Source organism: Mirounga angustirostris, unplaced genomic scaffold, assembly GCF_029215605.1.
Source record: "Mirounga angustirostris isolate CCGP_5_RB_7025 unplaced genomic scaffold, mMirAng1.0.hap1 SCAF_12, whole genome shotgun sequence".
Taxonomy (NCBI): Eukaryota; Metazoa; Chordata; class Mammalia; order Carnivora; family Phocidae; genus Mirounga; species Mirounga angustirostris.
The window spans coordinates 88,513,038-88,539,199 of NW_026991720.1; the positions used below are offsets into that span (position 1 = coordinate 88,513,038).

Consider the following 26,162-nt stretch of genomic DNA (forward strand, 5'->3'; position numbering starts at 1 on the left):
GCTTGAGAGATGTAGGAAACCACCCGACATCTCAAAGCTGCTAAGTACTGATGCAAGAATTGCAATATAAATTTATCTTCCTCAAAAACCCCATGACTTTCTCCACCATAGATGCCCATGTTGAGTCTTTGCTTGGCTACTTCCTGGCTTTTACCAGAAGCAAGTAACACACACTCTTCTTATCTGTAAAATAATCAAGATACTAGTATCTACTTCATAAGATCGTTGGGAGGATTAAATTACCTAACGTTTTTTAAAGAACTTAAAATATGATCTTGTTGCAACAAGTGTTAGCTGTTTACCCACGGTAATGCCACTAGCTTCCTGTGTGGGCAGGGATAACCACCAAACTTTTAGAAGCATCATTTTTTTCTTGTGGATAAAATGAAGAAGTCAGGCTATGTGATCTTACAAGTTTTTCCAGTTCTAAGCTTTTTACCTCATTTTTCCTTTCTGAAAAAGCAAATGTAGGTAGCCAGGAATAACCCTAGCAACAGGTGGAAGAGCACTCCTTCCAGAAAACTCCTGCTTCTGGAGAGTAAGTCAGAATAGAACAGTAAGACAGACTCAAATTTGTAAAGGTTACCTTAGGTCCCAGGGCAAATTCTACAAGCAGCAAAGGAGATCTTTATCATAATTTCTACTTAATTTCATTTTTGCACTGGTTTGAGAGCTGTTCTTATTTCCTTTTCAGAATTATAAACCACAGTGTGTTTCTTTGCTTAATTCTTTATCTTCTTGCTCTTGATCTTGAAGAAAAAAGAAAGAGAGAGACACATTTATCGTAGCCAACTCCACAAGGATATATAGCCTGCAAGTAGACCGACTTATCCTATCTGAATGTCAGCTCTGGATATGTGCAGTTGAACAGTTTCCATGGTTTGCTTTACTGCATGTGGCTTATATTTTTTTCCTGCCATGAAAACTACATTTGGCAATGCTGCTATTCTGTCACCATGACAATTTAACATCAAAGAAAATCCATGGGAAGAAAAGGGAACCCATTTAATGCATTGAAAGTTGACCCACCAGTTCAAAACGTATTATTATAGCAAGTTGTGCTGACATATTTTGACAATTCAGGACAACTGTTTACTCAATAGCCACCACACTTTTATCAACAAGGTTTTTGTAAAATTACTTTTAATCAGCAACATCAGAATTTATAAATTCCTGTAGAGCCCTAGAATCATTTAGAACAGAAGGGAGCTACTGAGCAAAGCTGAAAGACATTTAGCTGAGAGTCATGGGTGGAATAGCTGATGTCAGCTATGTATTTTGCATCTTGTTTCTTCATTAAAAAATTTAGAAAAATCCTTTCAAGGTGATTATCAGGGTTAATAACTTTAGTTTTAATATGACTGTTCATTTGTCTGCCAGAATGTACATTTTCTTGTCCCTGGTGGCTGTTTGCCTGAGCTTCCCTGTCACCTGTCCTTTAATGGTGATATTCCTTGGAGATAAGGATGTATTTTCATGATATTTTTATAGTAATTAGGCACCAAGAGCTTGGAGTGATTCAAGATAAAACAGAAATTGACCAATTGGCTGTAACTACTGTCCTCATCATCATACCTCATTCTTCCTTGGCCACCATGCCAACCAAACCCAAGTCCCACTGTGACCTTTCCCTTTGGGCAGTGCCCCATCGGGATCCAAAACTATCCCTTGTCACTGAAACACTACTCTGATTTCCCAAAATGTGAAGAATTATATGGAATCATAGACTCTCTGGGATATAGCTTCCAGCTCCATTAATTTATTCATCTATTCAATAGATCTATTTGGGTGCCTATTTTAATAGACATCTTCCACATGTTTACTCTTTACAGCTTATGAATCAATCATTTATCTACAACATATCTATCACTGATCAAATATATATTTAGCCATGTTGACCACATCCAAGGTTGAGAAACACATTATTCCTTAAGGCAGCATGTTATAACTTTCAAAGGCCTTGTTAGAAATTAGTTATTTCTATTGAGACAAAGTGTATCTTCTTGAAGTTTCTGCCAATAGTATTCCTTTTCTTCTTTTTTCATCCTTAATTCCATCATTTTTCATATGATAAAACTATTAATTCATTTACCTTCACCTGAACATGCTCTAAGACCTTCTTAAAGTATAGGGCCAAAGAAGTCAAAAAAAAAAAAAAAATCCCTCAGATATGGCCAAGTTGCCCATCGAGAAGAGCATCCTCAAAACTATGTGCACCCCCTCTTCTCAGTTGTGAGGTTACAATAATAAACAAAATAGCTACTATTATTGAATGCTAGACATTGTGCCAAAAGAGGAAAATACTTTGGGGACATGTTATCAAGAGGGATTTTTTTCCTATCATCCCACCACTGGGGTTAAGACCTCAAAGCTGAGTCAGACTATGCTAAATTAAAGCAGTAGCATACTGCTACCATATAAAGAAGACTCAGTATGCTAAGAGATGTGAATATTTCAATCACTGCCCTTATAAGCCTAAAGATGGGGTAGTGGGGGTGGGGCGGTGGTCTCTAAGAAAATCACTAGCAAAGGCTGGAGTGTCTGCAGGAGGAGGGACTTGTAGTCCATACTCCAGGACTTTGGCTCACATCTCTCCCATGCTACCATTCACTTCACCTCAGTGGGATTCAGCCTATGTCAGGTCCCCTGCTTTGTCTGTATTTTCTACCACTCTGAACTCACTTGATTCTACTTGCCAAACTCATTCTCATTTAGTTATAAAGACTGAAGATTCAAGACACCAGAGTTTATGATCCAGCTCAACCACTATTTATCCAGATGACCTTGGGCAATTCACTCAAACTCTCTGTGTCCCAATTCCTTTGATCTACAGAATGAGAATAACTCCTAGGGCTGTGATTACTGAATAAGTTATTATATTTAAAGTGCTTTACCAAGTGCCTCATACATAATAAGAGTGTCCTAAGAGTTCTCTCTTATATTGTTCTATTATTTTTATTTTTATTTTTATCTGTAGACATATCTTTGTGAACCCCTTTCACTCTTTCTCTTTTTCTTGGTACTGTTGTCCAGTCTCTTATGGAAGTTTTTTTTTTATTATTATTATTCTTTTTCAGCTTTTTAAAAAATTTTTAATTATTCTCTCTGCAAGCCTAATGGTGGGATGATAAAAATGGAAGCACCACCACTGAGACATAAAAGGAAAACAACACACTTTAAAGAGAAACTGGGCAACAAACAAGCAAACAAAAACTAATACTACTAACTATTAGAGAGACCAGTAAGAGTCATGAAACTGTTCCATTTTCTCACCTCTACTCGCTTCCCAGACATGCCAGTGTGGCTTCTGTTCCCTTCAATACCACTAAAATGGCTCCTGTGAGGTCCACCAAAGACAACCACTTTCATCTATGAGGGAATCTTTTTTTCATTCCTTATCTTCCTGGACCACACAGCAGCATTCAGCAGCAAGGACTACTACTTCTTTCTTGAAACTCTTCCTTCTTCCCACATCTTCCATAACACCACAATCTTCTGGGTTATTTTTTGTTCTATTTTGGCTTTTTAACACCTCTCTGGCCACTCCTTTGCAGATTTATCAAGCTCATCCTCCTCTACTTGTCATAAATATTGAAGTTTTCCAAGGATCTCTCCCAGAACCTCTTCTCTTTTCCTCTAAATTCTCATCCCACAATATTACTTATGCTTAAAAATTCAGTAATAATCTGGACACCGATGACTTTAATTTCTAACTTCAGTTCAAACTACTCCAGTGAATTCTGGATGTGTTTTTCCATCAACCTGCCTAAATATCTCTGCTTTGATATCTTGAACTCAACATGTCAAAGAACAAACTATCTTTCCCCCAGTATCTGGTCCTTTCCACTATTTTTATTTTAATTATAGGCATAACCATTATCCAATGCACAAGATAGAAGCCCAAGACATCTTCTGTAATACCCACTCCCCACAACCAACCCACCAACAACCTCCAAAATGTCTCTTTCTTCTCACCTTTTCCACTTTTCTACCTAAGCCCAAAAGGCCATTAAACCTCACTCACAGCACTGCAAAAACTTGCAAACTTTATCTGTATCTACTCTGGCCATCCTGCAATCTGCTCACATTGCTACCAGTGATCACACACACACACAGTCCACTCCACTTAATGATTTTAAGCTAAAGATCAACATCATTACACAAGGGTCTGCAAGGATCTTGATTCCCTCCCCAGTCTCTTCTGCCATCTGCCACTTCAACTTCTGTGCTCCAGCCACGCTGGCCTTCTTCCCACTTCTCAGCCAGAGAGGTGCCTCCTCCTCTTTAGACCTTTGTATACACAATCGCCTTAGAATGCCCTCAGCCCCAGCCACCTGCACCGGTCCACCAATCACACATCACCGAGACAACTTCATTCAGATCTCCGCCCAAGTATCATCTCCTCAGGAAAGTTTTCCCCCACCGCACACCCCCAACTTAAGTCCTACACTTTTAAGGAATGGTATACTTTTTCTTCAGAGTGCTTACCTCAATTTGTGATGATTTATTCATGTAGTGTGATAATTTGATTAACAACTGCTTCCTCCAATGACTATAAACTTTGAGAGGAACTGTGTCAAACCACTATGGTCCTCTCATCTAAATTAGTGACTATCTCAAAGTAGAACCTCAAATGATATTTGTTGAGAGGATAAATGAATCAGCACCTCTTTATCCTACTCTAAATAAATCTGCTGTTCATTGTACACCATTCTAGATATGTTTTGTAAATCTATTCTAAATATTTTCTCTCAGCTCGGAACTTTTATTTTACTATTTTCCATCTAAAATCTCTGGTATTTCAGTCCATTGTGGGTTAAACTGCCTTTATAGCATGCTTCTAATGCATCTGTATCCCTTGAGGATTTTATTTCAAATGTAGATCCACAGACCCCCTGCAGAGCTTCTGAGCCCACACATCTCTGGGTGGGGTTGAATAATTCTTTTTTAACAAGAATCACTACATGATTCTTCTACACACTAAAATTTCAGTACAGGGGCACCTGGGTGGCTCAGCTGTTAAGCATCTTCCTTTGGCTCAGGTCATGATCCCAGGGTCCTGGGATGGAGTCCCTCATCCAGGCTCCCTGCTCAGTGGGAAGCTTGCTTCTCCCTCTCCCACTCCCCCTGCTTGTGTTCCCTCTCTGGCTGTGTCTCTCTCTAATAAATAAATAAAATCTTAAATAAATAAACAAACAAACAAACAACTAAATAAAATTTCAGCACAAATGCTTTTTTGGTTCAGACTAGAAGTCAAGGAGAAAATGTATTCATAGCCCTAAACAACTTCTATACAGACTTCTAGAATGAGGCCTGCTTCTAAGTGGGAGAATGACTTTACTATGTTCTACAAAAAGGTCATACTTTTTTTGCTTCAGTAAATAAGTAGAAACAAAAGTGATGAAACGCAAAATATTGATGGCTTTCCGTAGGCTTGACCCCAAAACCATATGGAACAGTAAGCCAAAGGAATTCCAACATGACTTACGGGACAATAAGCAAAGGGTTTGGCCAGAAGTAACTCCTGAATGTAAATTTGCATTAAAGTCAAGCTAATTCCATCTTGTTTTGCAACTTGGGGTTTAAAATTTACTTTTCTTCTAGCTTGAGACTGACAAACAAATTTGGTTTCCAGAAGTCAGGAAGGTTGGTTTCTACCCATTCTTTCTCATCTTTCCAGGATCTTTGTTAAAAAAAAAAAAAAAGAAAAGACTCCTATTTTGAACATTGTCCCTGGTAGAGCCAGACACACTGTTTCACACCTTGTCATGGAATGCAGGTAGCACACACTTCCTAATTGTACAAGCAGAAAGAGAAACCAAGAAAAATATTTGCTCCTTACTGTCAGCAATTGAGGGTCTCTGCTTGGTGGGCCCATGTGACTAAGTGGCAAACATCTGGGATAATAAAACGGGAAGCAGCAAACCACTTAGGGCAGGCTTTGAGACAATGTGAAGTGGGTCTTTTTCTCCTTCTTCATTTTGAAGATGCTTATGGGAGGCTGAAAGGGTAAGAGGGCAGAGATCATTTAACTTCCCACACAACTAAACCTCCCTATCTGTTCTCCAGAATCATAGGTCACTTATTTATTTACTTGTTTGTTTACTCCTGAACCCAAGCTAGAAACCAAGGCAAGGCCATGTGGAGAAGAATCAAAGGGTTGGGGTCACAGTCAGAATGGAGACCTAAAGCTAGAAGCAGAGGTAATGACCTGGCAAGTATGCAGTTTACTAAGGTCTGGCTTGTGAGTCACAGCTAAAAAATTAGGAATTGTCGGGGGAAAATCCTTGGATAAACATTCAAGACTAGTGATTTCCAATTTATAATCCTTATTGGGGAAAGATTTTTTTTAAATTGCCCATAATCTATAAATACTTATTTATAAATTATTGTATGTACTACCCTAGTTTTACGTTATGAACATTATAAGACAAAAATGGACAATGAATTAGTCTACTAGAAAATTGAAACAGTAATTCTAATGTTTTTTCCATATCCCTAAATGTTGTTTTATTGCACTCAACTTTGGAGACCACTGGTTTAGACAGAGGGTTGCTTCTCTACATATGCTAAGAAACTAGACTGAGTGTAGGCTTTATGACTTGTATTTCTCAGGAGTTTGGGTCATTAAGTTTTAGTTGGAATGCCACAATGGACCCACTCATGTTGAGATGGGAGGGATCTCATTATGAATCATCAAAAGGTTCACAAGCAGCATTAAGTAAATAGGAAAATAAAAGCAACAAGTCAAATATTAAACAATAGAGGATTGGTTAAATAAATGACACTGTATTTATACAATGAAATATTTTATTTCCAATGAAAATGAAAGTTGCAGGGATGCCTGAATGCTACATGGTGTTATATGGGTTGAACTGTATTCCCCCCAAATTCATATGTTGGAGTCCAAAATCCCCAGTACCACAGAATGTGACATTATTTGGAAATAGGGTTGTTGCAAATGCAATTGGTTAATATGTGGCTATGGTGGAGTTGGGTGGACCCCGAATCCAATATGACTGATGTCCATATAAAAAGGGAAAATTTGTACAGAGGGAGATCACTATGGGAATATTGGAGCTATGCTTCCATAAGTTAAGAAACACCAAATATTGCTGGCAAACCACTAAAAGGTAGGAGAGAGGCATAGAACAGATTCTCCCTCGCAGCCTTCAGAAAGAATCAACCCCACCAAAAACTTGATCTTGGACTCTAGCCTTGACAACTTTGAGAAAATAGATTTCTGTTTAAGCAACCCAGTCTGTGGTACTTCATTATGGCAGCTCTACCAGATCAAAACAGGTGCCATGCTAGGACATCAGGTTAAATTAAAAAGACCTCACATAAAATGCCTACATTGTGTGATCCCAACCGTGAACACACACACTCACACACATGTATGTAGATAAAACCCTGGAAAGGTTATTGTTTACCTTTGTGTTGCAGGTACCTTATTATGTCTGTTTCTTCATTTGTCCCCTATATTTTCTAAGTTTTCTACAAAAGAATTAAAGTTTGTATAGATATCTATACTTCCTAAGTTTTTATTTTTATAATATAACAGTTTTTTAAGCTTTTACATTTCTTATTATGTAAAAAATTACTCCAAAGAAACTATTTCTACTGCTCCTAAGGTAGATGATGATGACTAGATAATTCGATATGGAAATCTCTGGGATGTACACTCTTCCCCATGTATGCCTTTTGAAATTCTCAATGAAGAGACATGATTCAGCCGTCATGTCTAATATTCAGCCCTGCTCAGTCATTTTTGTCCCTCTTCATTCTTCTCTTACTCATGAGCTGTCTTTACATAGGTTACTGGACTTTCATAAGCTTCTGCTTCCTCATCTGTAAACTGAGAGCACGGGTACACTGCTTCCCTCACCCCAGACAAGGTAACGTATGTGAAAGTGCCCTGATAAAAGATATAGCCCAACAACCATGAGGTAGTAGTTGTGCTAGTAACAATGTTATGGAAAGATAGTCCTAAATCTTGACGTGGCTACCTGGGGACTCTACAGTGCAGTGGGTGCTCTATCCAGACAGCAGCAGCCACCTCTAGCAGTAACACTGCCAGATTGACAAGCCGGGGATCCCCCACCTATCACTGACACTCAAAGACTTTCCTAATATGAAATAGACACTGTTTGAAAGACCTGCCCACTTCTGGGAACCTCATTTCTCAGAGTGTAGACTGCTAAATCAGGTTCTCTGCTCGGCATCGAAATTTTCCACTCTTTGGTTTCTCTGTCCTTATTTTTCTTTAACAGGAGTAGCTGTGGTAGTAATAGCAGGCAGAGAGAAATATCCATGGTATATTTTCACCAACTGACTTCCTCTTGCCAGGACTTACTGTCTTGTCCTATCATTTAATGGTCCTTCAAAAGAGTTCAGGAAATGTAAGCAGATAGCAAATTAACAGCTGTGTTGTTTTTTTTTTTCTTAAAAAAAAAATCTACTTTTCTCCCAAGCTCCTCCATCTACTATATTCCAAAGAAAAAAAAATTGAAAGGAAAAATAAAAGATGGAAAAGGATAAAGTTGAGTAAAAAATTCCATTTTCTCAGTTCCCAAAGATCACTAACATCACAAAGAGGTTGACCAAACTTTATATAACACACATTAGGGAACTGTAAGAAATGTGAGAAACTTTTGCTGCACATCCTAAAGTGTAAAGTTTCTCATATTTCTTCTATTTCCCTAATTCAATTTCATCTGCTCTGAGGCCCTATCTCACTAGGCTTTTAGGAAATTCCATCTCAATCATTATGGTGGCTTCTCTCCTCCCTCCAGATTCAATGTGAAAGTTTCTGGGGTTATACACATCAAAATATTTGGGGAGGGCTGCTGTGCCATTTCCTGGGGTGCTAGGAGGAGTTCAGGATGGGGGTCACTAATGATAGCCAAGGACCACCCCACCGACCCACACAAGACCATTTCCTGGTTTCCTCCAAGCTCTCAAGGCTGTCCAGGTTTGTTCACTCCCACCTCAGAACTCAAGAAGAGACTTGTCTTTCTTCCTAAAGACAATTCTTTAAGAACAAAAGTTTCTTAATTTTGCCTTAAGGGCAAGGAAATGTTCTGTTCTTCAGGACTAGAAGCCTGGACTGCCCTTGGTTTGGGGGTGTAGGGGAGAGAGGGAGCAGAGATGAAAAGAGAAGACATGTTATATTCTTTTCTTCTTCTAGATCAGTCAGAACAAAACACAAGCAATAACTCAGTAAATCATCTGCCACTTTTAGAATAATCAAGGATTAAAGGCCTGTGTGCTTTTAGAAAGGCAAATAAAGAACTTACTCCTGAGAGCAACTTGGACAGTCACCAGGCTGTGATTATCAATGTGAAGTGCCTGTCTTCACTAAGATTTGCACCAATGTTTACCCTAGTCTTAAAATCATATCCTCCTTTTATTACCTGGTGAGGGTAAGTGGAGGTCCATGCAGGGCAGACCATCAAAAAGGAGCATGGCTGAGCAGGTACTGAGGAAAATTAGAACTTAGAAATTCTGGTGGATCCCAATCACCTGGGCCCCCACGGCCTGTCTCTTTGCTTTGTTGGCTTATTTCAATCAAGGGTATTGCCTGGAAAAGGCTTAAAGTTTGTACAGATATCTATATTTCCAAAGTTTTTATTTTTGTAATAAAACAGTTTTTTAAGCTTTTATATTTTTTATTAAAAGGGGAATTGGCATGGCCCAAGGAACAAAAGGGATTTGGGGGTCCTCAGGAGGCCTGTGTTGTACTACAAATCACAACTGTAGAACCCTGAAGTGCAGGAGTGAAGGCATTAGTGGTGATGCCAAACAAATTAACAAGATACAGGATTTGGTGATGCAGGCAGGGTGGTATGTGGACTGGTGCTATGCCAAGCATGACACAGCTCCCTGTCATGTGAGTCCAACTGCAGCAGCATCGGGGATTGAAACTGGCAGAGCCGGAAGGCCTTCCCGGAGTTCCAGGAAATATTATCAGCCCAGCAGTTCCCTCAGCAAATGTACCTGGCCAAGCAGTCCCCTCTGCAGCACAGGATTTTTTTAACTCTACTTTCCACCTGAGAATCCACAAAATGTTTTTGTGTGTTTGTTTTTGCCTCCCACAGGAAAATAACTCTTTTTGACTAAATTTTAAAAATTATACTTGTGTTCTGTAAAACGTTCAAGCAACATAAAAGAGTATCCAGATGATGAAGAAAACCCTGTCTCTATTTCATCCAAACACCACCAGGACATACAAGTGCCTGGGAAAGCCATGATTAGGCCTCCTATGTCCTGACACTCTGTAACATTTAGCTACCATTTCTTGACAAGGGTGCACTTATGAAAGTGACAAGTGTTTATGGTATTGTTTTATTCCCAAGGATACTATTCCATCTGATGGGATGAACATCAGCCTTCATGAGATATCCCTCCGGTGGGATGGAAAATGAATGTTCCCTACTTAATGAGTTCTGTGTGGAGAACTGAGTTACCTGTTTCTGGTTGATTCCATTTTTTGGGGCCCTATCTGATTTGATCTTTGTCCCAGCTATGACCCAAGGCCACAGATATATCCACTTTTAAATGTTTGGTATGTGTTTATATTTTTGTTTTATGAACCACAAAAGGGGGTAAGACTGTATGTACTGATCTGGCTTTTCCTCTCCTCAACCTCTCTAAGAGAAGGGAATACTAATTGAGTGTCTGATTGAGCCTAAATCTGTGACACTGATGGGGTCAAGGTCAAAGTCAAAGGTCATGCACATGGTCGTGTCTCCCTGGATACCCTCTTTGTGCTTTCCTTTGTGTGGTGACCCTAAGGCTGGACCTCAGAGTACATCCAGAATCTTCCTTTCTTTTGTTTGCTCCACTGTTTGTCATTTGGATCACAGGTGGTAAGATTTAGGTTTCTGAGGAGAGACCCCACCTAACCTTGAATATAATCCAGCCCAATTTACCAGAAAGCTCTTATGGTAGAAGACTGCTCATGAGCAGTGATAACAGAGTGGTAGCTTATGTGAGATTTATGTTTGTTCTTTGTATAGCCTGCCTGCGTCCCATGCTTGTCATCTCACTCATTGTTTTAAATCCTCACATTCTGATTTCCCCTCATGTCGATGCAAATGATGGGTATTCATCCTTTCTGATGGCTGAGTAACATTCCATTGTATATATGGGCCACATTTTCTTTATCCAGTCATCTGTTGAAGGGCATCTCGGCTCCTTCCATAGTTTAGCTATTATGGACATTGTTGCTATGAACATTGGGGTGCATGTGGCCCTTCTTTTCACTACATCTGTATTTTGGGGGTAAATACCCAATAGTGCAATTGCTGGGTCATAGGGTAGCTCTATTTTTAACTTTTTGAGGAACCTCCACACTGTTTTCCAAAGTGGCTGTAACAACTTGCATTCCCACCAACAGTGTAAGAGGGTTCCCCTTTCTCTACATCCTCTCCAACATTTGTTGTTTCTTGCCTTGTCAATTTTTGCCATTCTAACTGGTGTAAGGTGGTATCTCAATGTGATTTTGATTTGAATTTCCCTGATGGTTAATGATGAACATTTTTTCATGTGTCTGTTAGCCATTCATATGTCTTCTTTGAAGAAGTGTCTGTTCATGTCTTCTGCCCATTTTTTGACTTGATTATTTGTTTTTTGGGTGTTGAGTTTGAGAAGTTCTTTATAGATATTGGATACCAGCCCTTTATCTGTAGTGTCATTGCAAATATCTTCTCCCATTCCGTGGGTTGGCTCTTTGTTTTGTTGACTGTTTCCTTTGCCAGGCAGAAGCTTTTTATCTTGATGAAGCCTCAAAAGTTCATTTTTGCTTTTGTTTCCCTTGCCTTTGGAGACGTGTCTTGAAAGAAGTTGCTATGGCCGATGTCAAAGAGGTTACTGCCTATGTTCTCCTCTAGGATTTTGATGGATTCCTGTCTCACATTGAAGTCTTTCACCCATTTAGAGTTTATCTTTGTGTATGGTGTAAGAGAATGGCCAAATTTCATTCTTCTGTATATAGCCGTCCAATTTTCCTAGCACCATTTATTGAAGAGACTGTCTTTTTTCCATTGCATATTTTTTCCTGCTTTGTCGAAGATTAGTTGACCATAGGGTTGAGGGTCCATATCTGGGCTCTCTATTCTGTCCCATTGGTCTATGTGTCTGTTTTTGTGCCAGTACCAACCTGTCATGGTGATCACAGCTTTGTAATATAGCTTGAAATCCGTTAACGTGATGCCCCTAGCTTTTTCTTTTTCAACATTTCCTTGGTGATTTGGGGTCTTTTCTGGTTCCATACAAATTTTAGGATTGTTTGTTCCAGCACTTTGAAAAATGCCATTGGTATTTTGATCAGGATGGCATTGAAAGTATAGATTGCTCTGGGCAGCATAGACATTTTAACAATGTTTATTCTTCCAATCCATGAGTATGGAATGTTTTTCCATCTTTTTGTGTCTTCTTCAATTTCTTTCATAAATGTTCTGTAGTTTCTAGAGTATAGATCTTTTACCTCTTTGGTTAGGGGGAAATCAGAGAGGGAGATGAACCATGGGAGACTATGGACTCTGGAAAACAAACTGAGGGTTTTAGAGGGGAGGGGGGTTTGGGGGATGGGTTAGCTCGGTATTAAGGAGGGCACGTATTGCATGGAGCACTGGGTGTTATACGCAAACAATGAATCATGGAACACTACATCAAAAACTAATGATGTACTGTATGGTGACTAACATAATAAAAAAATAAATAAAACCTCACATTCTTCCTGTTTTATTTACATCACCCTACCTGTGGACAGTTTCCCACAGCCATACATAGATGCCTACCTCAGCTTGTAAACTGTGACTGCAGCAGATACCATGATACACTGTCCAGATCCCCCTTCAGGGACAGATTTATTGCCCCAGACCTGGGAATGCTATCTGCAGACTACCTCAAGCTGTCAGTTATTTTGGGATGTGTCAGAGTTGTGGAGCACTGCCTTGCCCAAGCTCACACACTTTCTGGGGTAGCCCATAGTCAGTGACTGATCAGGTGGGAGTATAATGGTCAGGTCACTGTGGCCAAATTCAGAGCATTCCTGACAGGGCTCCTCTTGGAGTCCATCAAAGCTGTCACTGAAGGATGGCCACAGGATATAGCCTTGAGCAAAAAGATATCAGCACAAGTCTGATGGCAATTTCTGGGAATTTTCCATTTTCTTGACAGAAATATTACCTATTCTAATTGGTTTCTGTGAGTGGCATAATAACGTCCTCTGCCAAGACATCCACATCCTAATCCCTAGAACCCATGTTACCCTACACAGAAAAAGGGATTTTTCAGATGTGATGAAGTTAAGCTTTTTGAGATGGGGAGATTATCCTGGATGATCCAGTAGGGTCCAACATAATCACAAGTGTTCTTGTAAGAGGGAGGCAAGAAGGTCACGTCAGGGAAGATGTGATGATAGAAGCAGGGGTCATAGTCAGAGATAAAGATTTGAAGAGCTATGTCGCTGGCTTGAAGATGGAGGAAGAGGCCATGAGCCAAGGAATGAAGAAGCCCCTAGAAACCGGAGAAGGCAAGGAATGAATTCTCCTGAGAGCCTCTAGAGGGAACACAGCCTTGGTTTTAGCACAGTGAAATTGATTTCAGACTTCTGACTTCCAAAACTGTAAGATTATAAAATTGTGTTGTTTTAAGTGCCTAAGTCTGTGGTAATTTGTTAAAGCAGCAATAAGAAACCAATACAGTTTCCTTCCCCCTTTTTCCTCCCTCCAATCTGGACTGGCTAAAATGGTTGGAGCTACAGCAACTACTTTAAGATTAGGGGTGAAAAGGTCAAAAGACACACAGAGAACTTGCCTTGAAATCTTTGAGCCACTGAACTAATGCCAGTAACTCCCTACCTCTAGATTTCCTTGTTTATAAAGAAAGAAAACAAAGTAAAATTTTAAAAACCCTCCTTACATCCATATATCACTTTAGTTACATGATAGTTTAGTATGATCCCATGAGATATATATTTATATATATATTAGTATGATCCCATGAGATATATATTTATATATAGTATTACATATATTATTGTTATTTATAAAAAATAATATCTAAGGTTATATTCCAAAATGTTAATTGAAGTTTACCCTATTTTTGTGTACATTATTTAGCTTCTCTGCTATATTTTGTTTTTGTAATAAAAGTACAATAAAATTTTTTTAACACTTTTTTAAGGAAAGGAGATGAGGGCAGGAAAGATTCGCCAAAAGCCGTTGTAGGATGAATAAGAAATTGACAAGCATCAATGTTTACCTTTGGGTTGAAGAAAAAAAAAACAAAACAAAGACTGGTTGATAATGAGAGGTTTTGTAATAAGAAGGGGATGTTGCAAAGACCAGGCCAGGCAGGCAACAGTCCCCTTATAAATTTATCATACTGGAGTCTCACAAAAGTGAGACCATCACCCAAAGACTCAGAAAACTGCTTATATCAACAAATAAAAAATTTAATAGAAGTTACATATTGTAATATTTCCTAAATAATAGCCATGCCTTCAATGTCGTCTCCTTCTGGTCTTCCCTGTTCTCCTCCTTCACTTTACTTTTCCTCATAGCACTGATCTGCTATGCCTTATATTTTTTTAACCTTTATTATCAATCTCCCTCCACTAGAATTTAAGCTCCATGAAAGAAGGATGTTTTGCCTCTCGAGTTCACTGCTCTATTCTCACCTAGAACAGCACCTGGCACACAACAGTTGTCAGTAAATATCCAATGAGTGAATGAACCACATGGCAAGGGCTGGTAAATATTTTCTGTAGGGTCAGATCATATTTTAGGTTTCACAGGCCAGGAGGCAGAATCGAGACTATTATGGAGGTCCTTGTGTAACCACTATTAAATATGTAAAAAATATTCTCAGCTCACGGTTCTGTAAAAACAGGTAGCAGGCCGGGTTTGCCCTGCATGCCATGGTTTGTCAGCTCCTGAACTGGAAGATTAACAACTCAACAAAAATGAATAATATCCTTCAACTGAATCTCACATATCATTTCTGGTAACTTTCAGGAACTCAGCCAATCACGCAAATGTGGAAGCAACATGATAGCTACCAAATGTGTCTTTTTGGAATAAGAGCTAGCACTCATTTGGGTCTAAATATTATGAGGTGATAATTTAGGGTAGAATCAGCTCATAGTAGTGTTTATTCCTAAAGCCCTGTTCTGTGCAATGCACTATGCCAAGAACTAGTGGTACTCTTCAAGTTTAAAATCCAGCAATAGGATTTATTCTTAACACTTTGAGAAAAGTAGGTATTTGGATTCCGTTCACTCAGGCACCTGAGTGAATTCCATATTTAAAATTTCCACACAGGGCGCATATTAAAATAATGCATCAGCCTGATTCTAGAATGGCATTGTGCTAGATTGGTATTCTGTCATATTTTTCACTTGCCAGGATGTTTTTAAGTTTTATCCATGTTCCTGTAATATACATTTATCTCATCACTTTTAACTACAGCTTAATGTTCTCAGGATCTATCCACCACATTTTATTAATTCTCTAGTGCAGTGGTGGACCCTTGTGTCTACTCCCCACGACCACAAACACACTGTAATGAACACAGTCTTCTTGGGGACCTGGGTGAGGTTCTATCAAGGCTCTGTTCCCAAGTGGGTCCCCTGTTCATTAAACTTAAACCTTGAATTGTGAAGTAGTTGAATTTTGTGCTTTTAGGTTTTTTAAAACAAAACCTCCCTTATCCAGAGAACATAAAGATTCTCTCACATTTTTTTTCCTGGCTTTGTCCTTTACCATTTTCTTCTTTTATACTGAGGTCTTTAATCCCACTGAAGATTATTTCTGTACATGATGTGAGACCCCATACTGTCTCCACTATTTTATAAAGTCTCTACTATCCTATGCCAAGTTTATATAGATTAATATTTGTATGTTAAATATGTATATTATAGCATTTTAGGAGGGAATGGAGGAGAAGGCAAGGGACCTGATAAACTGTTTCCAAAATATATAAGGAAGAATAAAGGTCCACAAAGGCAATTCTACAAAGGAAAAACTTAAAAAGGAGAATTCCTACTACCAGATATTAAAACAGAGAACTTTTACAAAGTCAAAGTGAAAAAAAAAAAGTGGTACTTGCAAATAGACTAAAGTAATAAAATAGAGAACAGAAGAATATAGACATATAGATATGTTTATATATGTATCTGTATATCTATATATTTACGTATAGATATATCTCTATATCTGTGTATTTCAGCTCTCTATTTTGTTATCCAAAAAAACCTCTACTAGAATTTTGACTGGAATTCCAGTGAAATTATAAATTTGGGAATCAATTGGTATCTCTAAAATGTAGTTTCACTCATGAAACACAGAGAATCTCTCTACACATCCAGACCTCCTTTTATCCTTCTGGATGCACTCCCGGAACCAGTCTATCAACCAGGGTTCAGTTAAGAAAGGGAAACCTCAGGAGACATTTCAAGTAGAGGGGATTTAATTCAGGGAATTAGAAACCTACACAACATTTGGAAGGGTAGGAAGAAGGAAGATCAGGCAAAAACTTCAGCTGGCTTTCAGGAAATCCAGAGGAGCAAGAATGTAAGGAATGGCAGGAATTTCAGGAATAGCCTGGAAACTGCTACCATTTCCTCTCAGCCACCTGCAGCCCCAGAAGCAGTAGCTCACCCAGAAACTTTGACAACCTCATGCCTGCCAACAGTCCCCACTTCTGTCCATAACTCTTACCAGGGAAGGTTGGCTTTTCCAATTATTTCCCCTTCCAAATGTCCAACAAATTCTTCTCATTGGCAGAATCTGAACCAGAACTACACTGGCAAGAGAGAGGGATAATACCAAGTTGACAAACAACAACCCAGCACAAAAGAAAAACAAAGAGCTTCAGAAACATGACTTGTGACACGTTAACATTTAAAACACACAATAACAAAATTATTTGCAGTATGATTCAAAGGAAGCACATTTTAACTGATTCCATGTTATGGCATAGCATTTCACTTGGAAGTAATACAAAGATAACATTTGCAGAGATTTAAAATACAGTGAATTTTTCACGAGGAGTACTATCTCTGCAAAGATCAGATAGGCAACGTGATACAGTGATCCCTTACTCTTCAGCCCTGGCTGTACCTTCATTAAGCTGTGTCTAGTTAGAACTCCACAGTTGGAGGGGCATGAAGAATTTGATAACTACTCAGGCAGCAGTAGTAGCAATAAAAAGGATTCAGTAAGGGGGGTGAACAGGATTTATCCTACACAACACACACACACAGACGGTGTTGGCATATGACAGTAATAGTTCTAAAGTGTAAGTAGAATTGTTATCTAGCACAGTGCTCTTCAAACTCTTCTGATAACACATCCTTGTCAATAAAGATGCCTTGATACACACAAATGCGGAAATTAAAAGAATGAAATAGAATTGGAAAGAGAGGTCCTAACATTTTCTTTCAGCATCCCAAAGGATCGTTTTGAGGAGCCCTTGAGGTACACACTCTCCACTGGAGAAAGCACGGGCTTGTCTGCTCTCCTGTGTTTTCTCTGTATCCTCCATCAAGCTGCTCAAAGCCAGAAACGGCAGAAATGTTGTCCATTACATACAGCACAACAGCCTAAGACCTTCAGTCAGTATCTACAAGTCAAGTTCATGCAAACAACATCATCATAGCTGCCAGGAGAGGGCAGATGTGAGCAGGGTATAAGGAAATCCCTACTCAGAGGTCTACAACATGAAAGAGGGAAGCAGCTAAAGCAAAGTGGGGAGAAGGTTCTAGAAAAAACACCCAAGAGAGTTAAAGATAAGCTACAGATGGAAAGAGAAATGGAGTCTAAGAAACACTGAGCTACAACCAGGCCACAGAAAACACCTGCCAAAGGCACAGTAAGAAAAATGCTGGGGACTGAGGGGTGTGTGGGTCATCTTAGGGATAAAAAGGAGATAGAGATTGGGAGGGGGGGAGGTGGGTAGAAGTGAGCAAGAGAGCTCTAGTCCAGAAGCCAAAAGGCCCAAAGCCAGAATCAGGGAGAGCTTCAGTGTCAGATCAAATTTCAGGAGCTGGGCAGGAACTGTCAGAGCTTCCAGGGCTCAGAAGTTTATAAGGCAATTATAATGAAAATATGCCCAGGAGTAAGACTTTTGAGACAACAAACCATTATTCTCAGTCTTGTGATTTCTGATCTTGAAGATTTTTTCATCCTTCCCAAGGAAGGCATGGAAGGCTCTGGCAGACTTTCTGAAATGTTACAGAGCTCAAAATACAAGTAGTTCTAGTGCATGGCCCAGCAGAGAGCACAATCCCTGTAGGTGTGTTGAACACTGATTTATCCCAGATGAACGGTACTCCGCAGGACACCATGTATAAAGTGTGCCCCAGGAACGAGACCCCCTGGTGTTACACAATATGCAGGCTTGGTGCCCTCCTGGGACGAGGTGCTGTTCCAGGCCTCAGGGACATAGCACTGAACAAGAGAGAACACAGCCCAGCCCTCACAAGACTTGTATTCTCGTGGGACAATCACAAGTAAGCAAACAGGTAATAAACTCCAGACAGTGATGGTCCAATGAGGACAACAAAGCAGGAGATACAACAGAATGTGCAGAAGGAGAAGATTGACTCTTTCACAGAGTAGACAGAGACTTATTTGAATAATGTGAGCAACCCGCCCCCCCCCCAACCCCGTGAATCTCTGAAGGAAAAAGTATTCCGGGTAAAGGGATTAATGAGTAGAAAGTTCTTAAGGAAGAACTGTTCTTGGTGTGTCTGAGGACACAGAAGGAAGGCCAATGTGGTTGGAGAGGATTAAGCAAAGGGAAGAGTGTTTAGGAAGTGAGACTGGAAAGACAGGAAGAGCTAGACCTTGAAGCGCCTTGAAGGTCACGGTGAAAAGTCTAGATTTTAGTCTAAGCGTGGGAGGAGGGGCAAACCAATCTCTGCTTTTCAAAGACCATTCTGGCTACAGTGGCGGGGATCACTGGCTGCAGGAGCCAGAGAGAGGAGATCGTGGTGTGCTGGAGCCAAAGAGCCCACGGTCAAGTTTTCAGCAGTTTGGGGAACCTCTTGTTAAGCACAACCATTATTTAAAAATCAAATTGTATAAACTCACAATTAAATGATACTGAAAGCAAAGCTCATACATAATGAAAAGTCACTGCTTCCTATTTTATTCCATTTAACCATCATCGAAGATTGAGGGTATGTGTATCTTTTTATGTGTAACGGGGAAATACTATAAAACACGGTGCTACTGTGTCTCTCTCTTGCCCCCTCCATGCTCAGTGGGGCTCATGTAGGTAGCTTGAAACCTGCCATGGCGGGAATGTTTACACTGCAGGATGGCAAAGGCTACACGCAGGGGCTTCCCCGCCCCCACACCCAGAGAGGTGGCTCTGAACCATTTACCAGCCCACTGATGACCATGACCGCAGCAAAATGACAGGGACCTGAAGAGGGTGGTGGCAGTGGTGGGGTTCCACACAACTCTAAGGTGGAGTCAACAGAACTTGCTGATGTACAGGGTGTGTAAAGTGAAGGGAGGTGTACCTAATAAGCTAAGATTTTGAATGTGAGGTTGGATGCGGGCTTCTGCATGTGAGAACAAGGTAGCAATCAACTCCTGTTGTAATATAGTAATTATAGAGTTTCTTGAGAAATTCCCTTCTCTAGGGCTTTCTGTCAAGGGTTTTAAGATAGGTATCATTTCATTTAAGACAGCAGTCACCACACACTTGATGTGGACAGAAACTCTGGATGTGGTAACTGCAAACTCAGGATTGGTCTCTATTTTCCCAGCATTTAGCACAGTGCCTGGAACATAGTAGGTCAGTGTCCAAGGCGGTCACACCCATAGTATACGATGCATCCCTATGTATTTGGGAAGCTACAAGAAAAGCCATAGTGATTTCATCTAGATCTAGATATTATCAGCTTACTTGAAAGCAGTAGGTGAAAAGAACCCAGTCACTTATTTGAGGCACTCTGACTAGTTTTGTGTACCTGCAGGGTTATATTCATTGGTACTAAAGACTGTGCTTCTTGGGAGATTGTATCTTAGCAAGAACACCTTTTGGGGGGGGGGATTAAATTTAAATTCAAGTTAGTTATCATACAGTATATTACTAGTTTCAGGGGTAGAATTTAGTGACTCTTCAGTTGCATATAACACCCAGTGCTCATTACATCAAGTGCCCTCCTTAATGCCCATCAACCAATTACCCCATCCCCTCACCCAGGTCCCCTCCAGCAACCCTCAGTTTATTCCCTGTAGTTGAGAGTCTCTTATGGTTTGCCTCCCTGTTTTTATTTTTCCTTCCCTTGCTCTATGTTCATCTGTTTTGTTTCTTAAATCCACATATGAGTGAAATCATATGGTATTTGTCTTTCTCCGACTTATTTCACTTAGCATAATACTCTTTAGTTTCCATCCATGTCATTGTAAATGGCAAGATTTCATTCTCTTTGATGGCTGATTCCATTGCGTGTGTGTGTGTGTGTGTGTGTATCTTCTTTGTCCATTCATCCGTTGATAGACATCTGGGTTCTTTCCATACTTTGGCTACTGTGAATATAGCTGCTATAAATTTTGGGGTACAGGTGCCCCTTTGGATTACTACCGTTGTATCCTTTGGATAAATACCTAGTAGTGCAATTGCTGGGTCGTAGGGTAGTTCTATTTTTAACTTTTTGAGGAACCTCCATACTGTTTTCCACCAAAACACAGTGGCTGTACCAGCTTGCATGCCCATCAACAATGTAAGAGGGTTCCGCCTTTCTCCAAATCCTCACCAACATCTGTTGTTTCCTGAGTTGTTAATTTCAGCCATTCTGACAGGTGTGAGGGGGTATCTCATTGTGATCTTGATTTGTATTTCCCTGATGAGTGATACTGAACATTTTTTCATGTGTCTGTTGGCCATTTGAATGTCTTCTTTGCAGAAATGTCTAAGAACATCTTGTTTTTAAAGAAAATTAGACCAAGATTTGTTTGCGAACTAGCATTCCCATTTTAGTGCCTCATTTGGTAAGAATGGGAACAACAGATTTATTAATGTAAAGTTCAAGTGTAACTTTAAATGTCTATTAGCTGCCTTCTACAACCATCCTTCCAAAGTTGATGTGTGATCTGCAGTTTTATTCTACTGCACCACTCAATTTATTTTCTTTCAGGCACTTATCACATTTTTAATCAGCTTCATTATTTACTGGCTTACTTATTAACTGCTTGCTTCCCTCATTTGATTTTCAACTATATAAGGACAGAGACCTTGTCTATATTAGGCATTGCTATAGTTATAGCAGTGATTAGCACATAGTAGAATCCTAATAAATATTTGGTGAATCAAAGGATTAATTAGTTAAGTAATGAGCATAGAAAGGCACAAGAGTCCTGAAATGTATAAAAGGCATTTTACAATTTAGCGATTAGCAAAACTTTGCACTGTATCAAATTAACAAACAGCTAATCTACTGATGTCTAGTGAACAGAGCTTTGTGAATGAAACACATAAACCACTCCTATTTGACATGTTGAAGAACATCTTCTGGTTTGAGAGGTAGGGGACAGTGCCTCTGTAAAATTTGGGAAGTGTTTTTGTTGCAAACAGAATCCACTTGAGTTAGTTTCACAAAGAGGGAATTTATTAACAGATATTAGGTAGCTTATAGAATCTCTAGTAGAGCTACAGAATCAGGCTTGGAATCTAAGGACAGCTCCCTAAAACTTACTGTTCCCCGTGGCCAACATAAAGCAAGCAGAGTGCACCCCTAGAGCAGAACACAAGCATAGCTACTACCTCCAAAGCATGGATTCTAGATGGTGACAGATTATTTACACCATTCTCTTCTACAACCCAGTCTTGTTTGGGTATACCTGATGTCAGAATCTAGGCCCACATGTAGATCCCAGGTAGAGGCAGAAATTCTTCTTTGGAGAGGTTGGACTCATCATGTGGAAATTACCAAAATAGGGCAGGCAAATGAGTGGGGTAGATGAAAACATGACACATGTCCAGTACATCCACTATGTCCACTCTTTCTTCCATACTCAAACTTACAGATTATAACTAAACTACCACCACTAACAACAAAATGGCCAACTTAGCATACTCCAATTCTCCATTGTACAAACAAAAGCACATCATCCTCTCCTCAAAAGCAGAGGAAAGCAAGTCTTACCAATCATTGCATCTGCATGAAGTCCAGGATCTCCGGGAGACAAACCTTCCTCTAATTGTGTCATGATTCTATCTGTATATTCTGAATCCAGAAAACTAAACTATCAATTTAACCAATATATTCCATGTAACAACAAAAAAGAATAGGAGAGGGAGAAAACGGACAATTTTTAAAAATATATATTTATATGATAGAGTAAGAAAGTAAGGGTAGGCATCATATTCCCCATTTCTGTATCTGTGCACACGTCCATGGTTATCTTTATGCTTTCTACCCCTCACTATTCCTTCCAAGTTCTTTGTCCTCAGTAAGCACCTCAGGTGATTGGGGTTCCTCTCTCACTAGGTTGAATCACACCATCTTCCCTAAAAGTTTGACCCTGGATAGTCCTGCCTATTAGATTGCTATTGTCTTCTCATAACTTTCATTACAAGATATACTGTACCAAAGAGTACCACAGGAGATTCAACATAATACTCCCTGCCCCCACAGTGTATACTATTTTTCCTTAGTAAGCAAGAGCAATTACCCTAGCCAATTCCTGTTTATTTTTTGCCTGCTTAACCAATGGCATCTGCCTGCTTATCCAAAACATCTGGGCAGCTGTCTCAGCTCCAAGTGGAGCCGTTTTTGGATGTCCTAGTGGAAGCATTCCTTCCTTGGATATTCAGGCGTCTAAACCAACATAGGCCAGTGTCATGGGGCTCAGAAGTAAATATTCCATGAGTTGATCATTAGGAATAATAATGAAATGTGCCATTTTCACCTCCATCCTTGGGTGCCCAACACACACTTTGGCCAAGAGAGGAATTGTTTTGAGTATTGTATAGGGGTAGAAGAGGCCCTTGTCAAATTTGTTTTTGCAAAGTCTTACCAACAGCTTATTGTTTGTAAAGCCACTGTAAATGCTCCAACATCATTAATTATCAAAGCTAAATACTTTCCCTCATGCATTTGTGTCGCCTTTGGGATTTTTCAATAAACAATCTTCTAGGCTTCCAAGTCATGTTTCAATGAAATCCTAATTATGAAATCAACAGAGGATGAATCCATGGAAATAAGAGTTCTGTAACTCTTACAGAAATCAGGTATCTAAGCAAAGAAATGGCAATGGACATTAGAACTTTTATTTCTACCATTTCAGAATAATGCCCTGTATTAGTCAGTTTATCTTAGAATGATAACATATAGCTTCCAAATCTCAAAGGTTTACAACAAAAAAATTATTATTTTTTGTTCACGTTATAAATTAGCTTTAGTTTGGCTGTGACTCTGTTTCACACCTTCAATCAAGCACCAAGTAAGAACAACAGACCTTACATATTTGGGGACATGCAGCTCAGGTGGCAGAGAGAAAAAAATAAATGAGAAATGGCAGAACCTCACAAAGGATCCTAATATTTTGCTGGGAAAAAAAAAAACCACACACAAAAACAAAAACAAAAAACCTCCATGTGTCAGTTTCACTTAACATTGGCCAAAGCAAATCAAATGGCCTGGTGTGGGGTGGGAGCATCTTGAAGTCAGTGGGGGTGGGGAAGTATATACCTCACAAATAGCTGGGAACAGTACCATCTGTCACATGCCCTAACACTAGTGTCTACTCCATTCAAGGCAGAGTAATGCAGTTTAAACTACAATGTCTTTTTAAAAGATGTTTTATACTTTAATTTGATTGGATTAAATAGATTTTAAAGATCAAATATTTTCTTGGGACTGTTTAATTTCTTCATATTTTTCTTCCATAAAAAGCAGTAATCAGTAAGCTCTTTTGTCCTTTTTTTTTTTTTTAACTGGTATTAGAATTTCAGTACCAGAGTGCTCTCCAAAGTCAAGATGTTGACTTTTCAGTCTCCATTAATACATCATAAAGAACCCTAAGATTTAGACCAGAGTATTATTACATTAATGTTCAGAGAGGGTAAGTAAATTTCCTGAGGTCACAATCACATTAAACAGTATATCCTGTGTTCAAATCAAAGATTCATAAATTTAACACGTAATTCTTCCCATTTCAGAGTGATAAAGAAATTCTTATTTCCTTGTTACTGTGTGAGTTGAGAATTTCTATGATTTCTTTGTACCTTGGATGATTTTAAACCTCCTTGGGGACTTTATTTAAGGAAAAATCTATGTCCTTAATTATGTCACCATGGATGTTGCTTTGGTTTATTCTGCTTCATGGTTATGATTACATGTTTGACCACAAGCTTGGAAGAGAAAGACTTAATATAATTCTTGAACCAGCTGCTACTAGAAATACCAAAATATATTATATTGTTTCCATCAGAAAATCTGATATATTTCATTGATTTACTGATCTTAGTTGATCAAGGAATAACATCCCATAACAGATCTATATGTATTGAATGTGTGTGAATGGGATGATCAGCAAGGAAAATGCTCAAAGAAATCAAATTGTTCTCCAGCTATCAACATGATTATCTTCCTATAAAGGATACATGTTATAAGGGAATTTTTTTCTTCTAAATTTCAGCAGGCAGTTGATAATTTACTTTAACCATATTACATAAAGCACATTGGGGAATTATTGCATGAAGACATTGACTAAAAGCTGCATCTGGAATTGATTTTTCTGTTTTAAAATACTCTAAAGGGATATCTTTTAAAGGCTTTACTATTCAAAATAATCCACCAGAGGAATTTTTTTTTCTGCATGAGGAATAGTGAGGAATCCTAGTTTAACATACATATTGAATTTCTAAAATTATTTTCGTGGAAAAACATCAGCAGTAGATGCCTTGTCAATAGGACTTAAGGTAGCCTATGCAACCCCAGGTTTGTTTTGTTTTGTTTTTAAGGGAAATTGAGGGGGTTGGGGAACTTGAAAATATTGTAAATGCCATCTGCAAAATACATATATAGGAGTGACCTGGAAAGGTAGAGAGGTAAGAAAAGTAAAAAAAAAAAAAAAAAGACTTGCCTGCCAACTATTAAAACACACTATAAAGTTACAGAAATTAAAAACCAGAACTGAGCCCAATAGGGAAACAGATCAATGGATCAGAATGGAGTACCAAAATAGTCCCATGGATATATGAGAATTTAGTATATGACAAAGATGCATTTCAAATCTGTTGAGAAAATGTGGTCCATTTAATAAATGATATTGTAACAACTGACTAGTGTTCTAGGAGAAAACATCTGGATTTCTGAATCACTCTTGGACCAAATAAATTCCATATGGAACAAGGATTTAAATATTAAAATACAGAATTAAAAATAAAAAGTACTAATGATGAGTTATTATTTTTATAAGGCAGTATCCTTTTTCTTTTCTGTGTTTGACATATCAGGACAAGGACTATCTTTATATCAATCCCCATTTTATCCCTAATACCTAGCACAGTATCAGGCATACCCAAAGAATAGTTATTAAATAAATGAAATTTATTGTTTACCATTTAGGATTATTAGACACTACCATTTCATACACTGGGATTGCATATCCATTAGTCCTGTTTGACACAGTTATGGCTAGGAAGGAATCTAAGGGCAGACTCTCATCACTTGTGGGTAAAAGATCAATGAAAAAAGATTAAACATACTGAGGTAGATTTCTGGGGCAAATAAGACTTGGGAAGGTTTCTTACCACTCAGCCAGTTACTCTGCAAGCTTCAGTAAGAGTCAATTCTTCTGGATTACTGAAGTGTTGACACACTGAGAATTTGCCTTTTCTGTCCCCATCAGATTAATAGACAACTTATAAAACAAACCAGAATAGATGCTGATTTATCTACATTGGAGCATCATTCTCTTGTTTTAACCACAAACATCGGTCTTTGCAAGGTAGTATGATCTAAGGTTCCCATCACTCTTCATGTCCAGGAAGATCTATTATGTATGTCTTAGAAGACCTATGATAAGATTGTCCAATATGGCATTCTCTTGTTGATGATCAACCATAATGGAGTTCACTCAATATGATACAGCAGAACATATTGATATTACTGTTGTTATTATTGA

General features: G+C 38.9%; 1 long non-coding RNA gene across 3 annotated transcripts in view; it reads right to left on the reverse strand.

The window, feature by feature from the left end:
- Positions 1–26,162, reverse strand: part of LOC123835684 (uncharacterized) — a 282,269-nt gene that overhangs the window by 184,115 nt on the left and 71,992 nt on the right. For all 3 annotated transcript variants that reach the window (XR_010406596.1, XR_010406594.1, XR_010406595.1), the window contains one exon: positions 587–749. This is a non-coding gene — a long non-coding RNA (uncharacterized LOC123835684). The remainder of the gene's footprint in view (positions 1–586; positions 750–26,162) is intronic.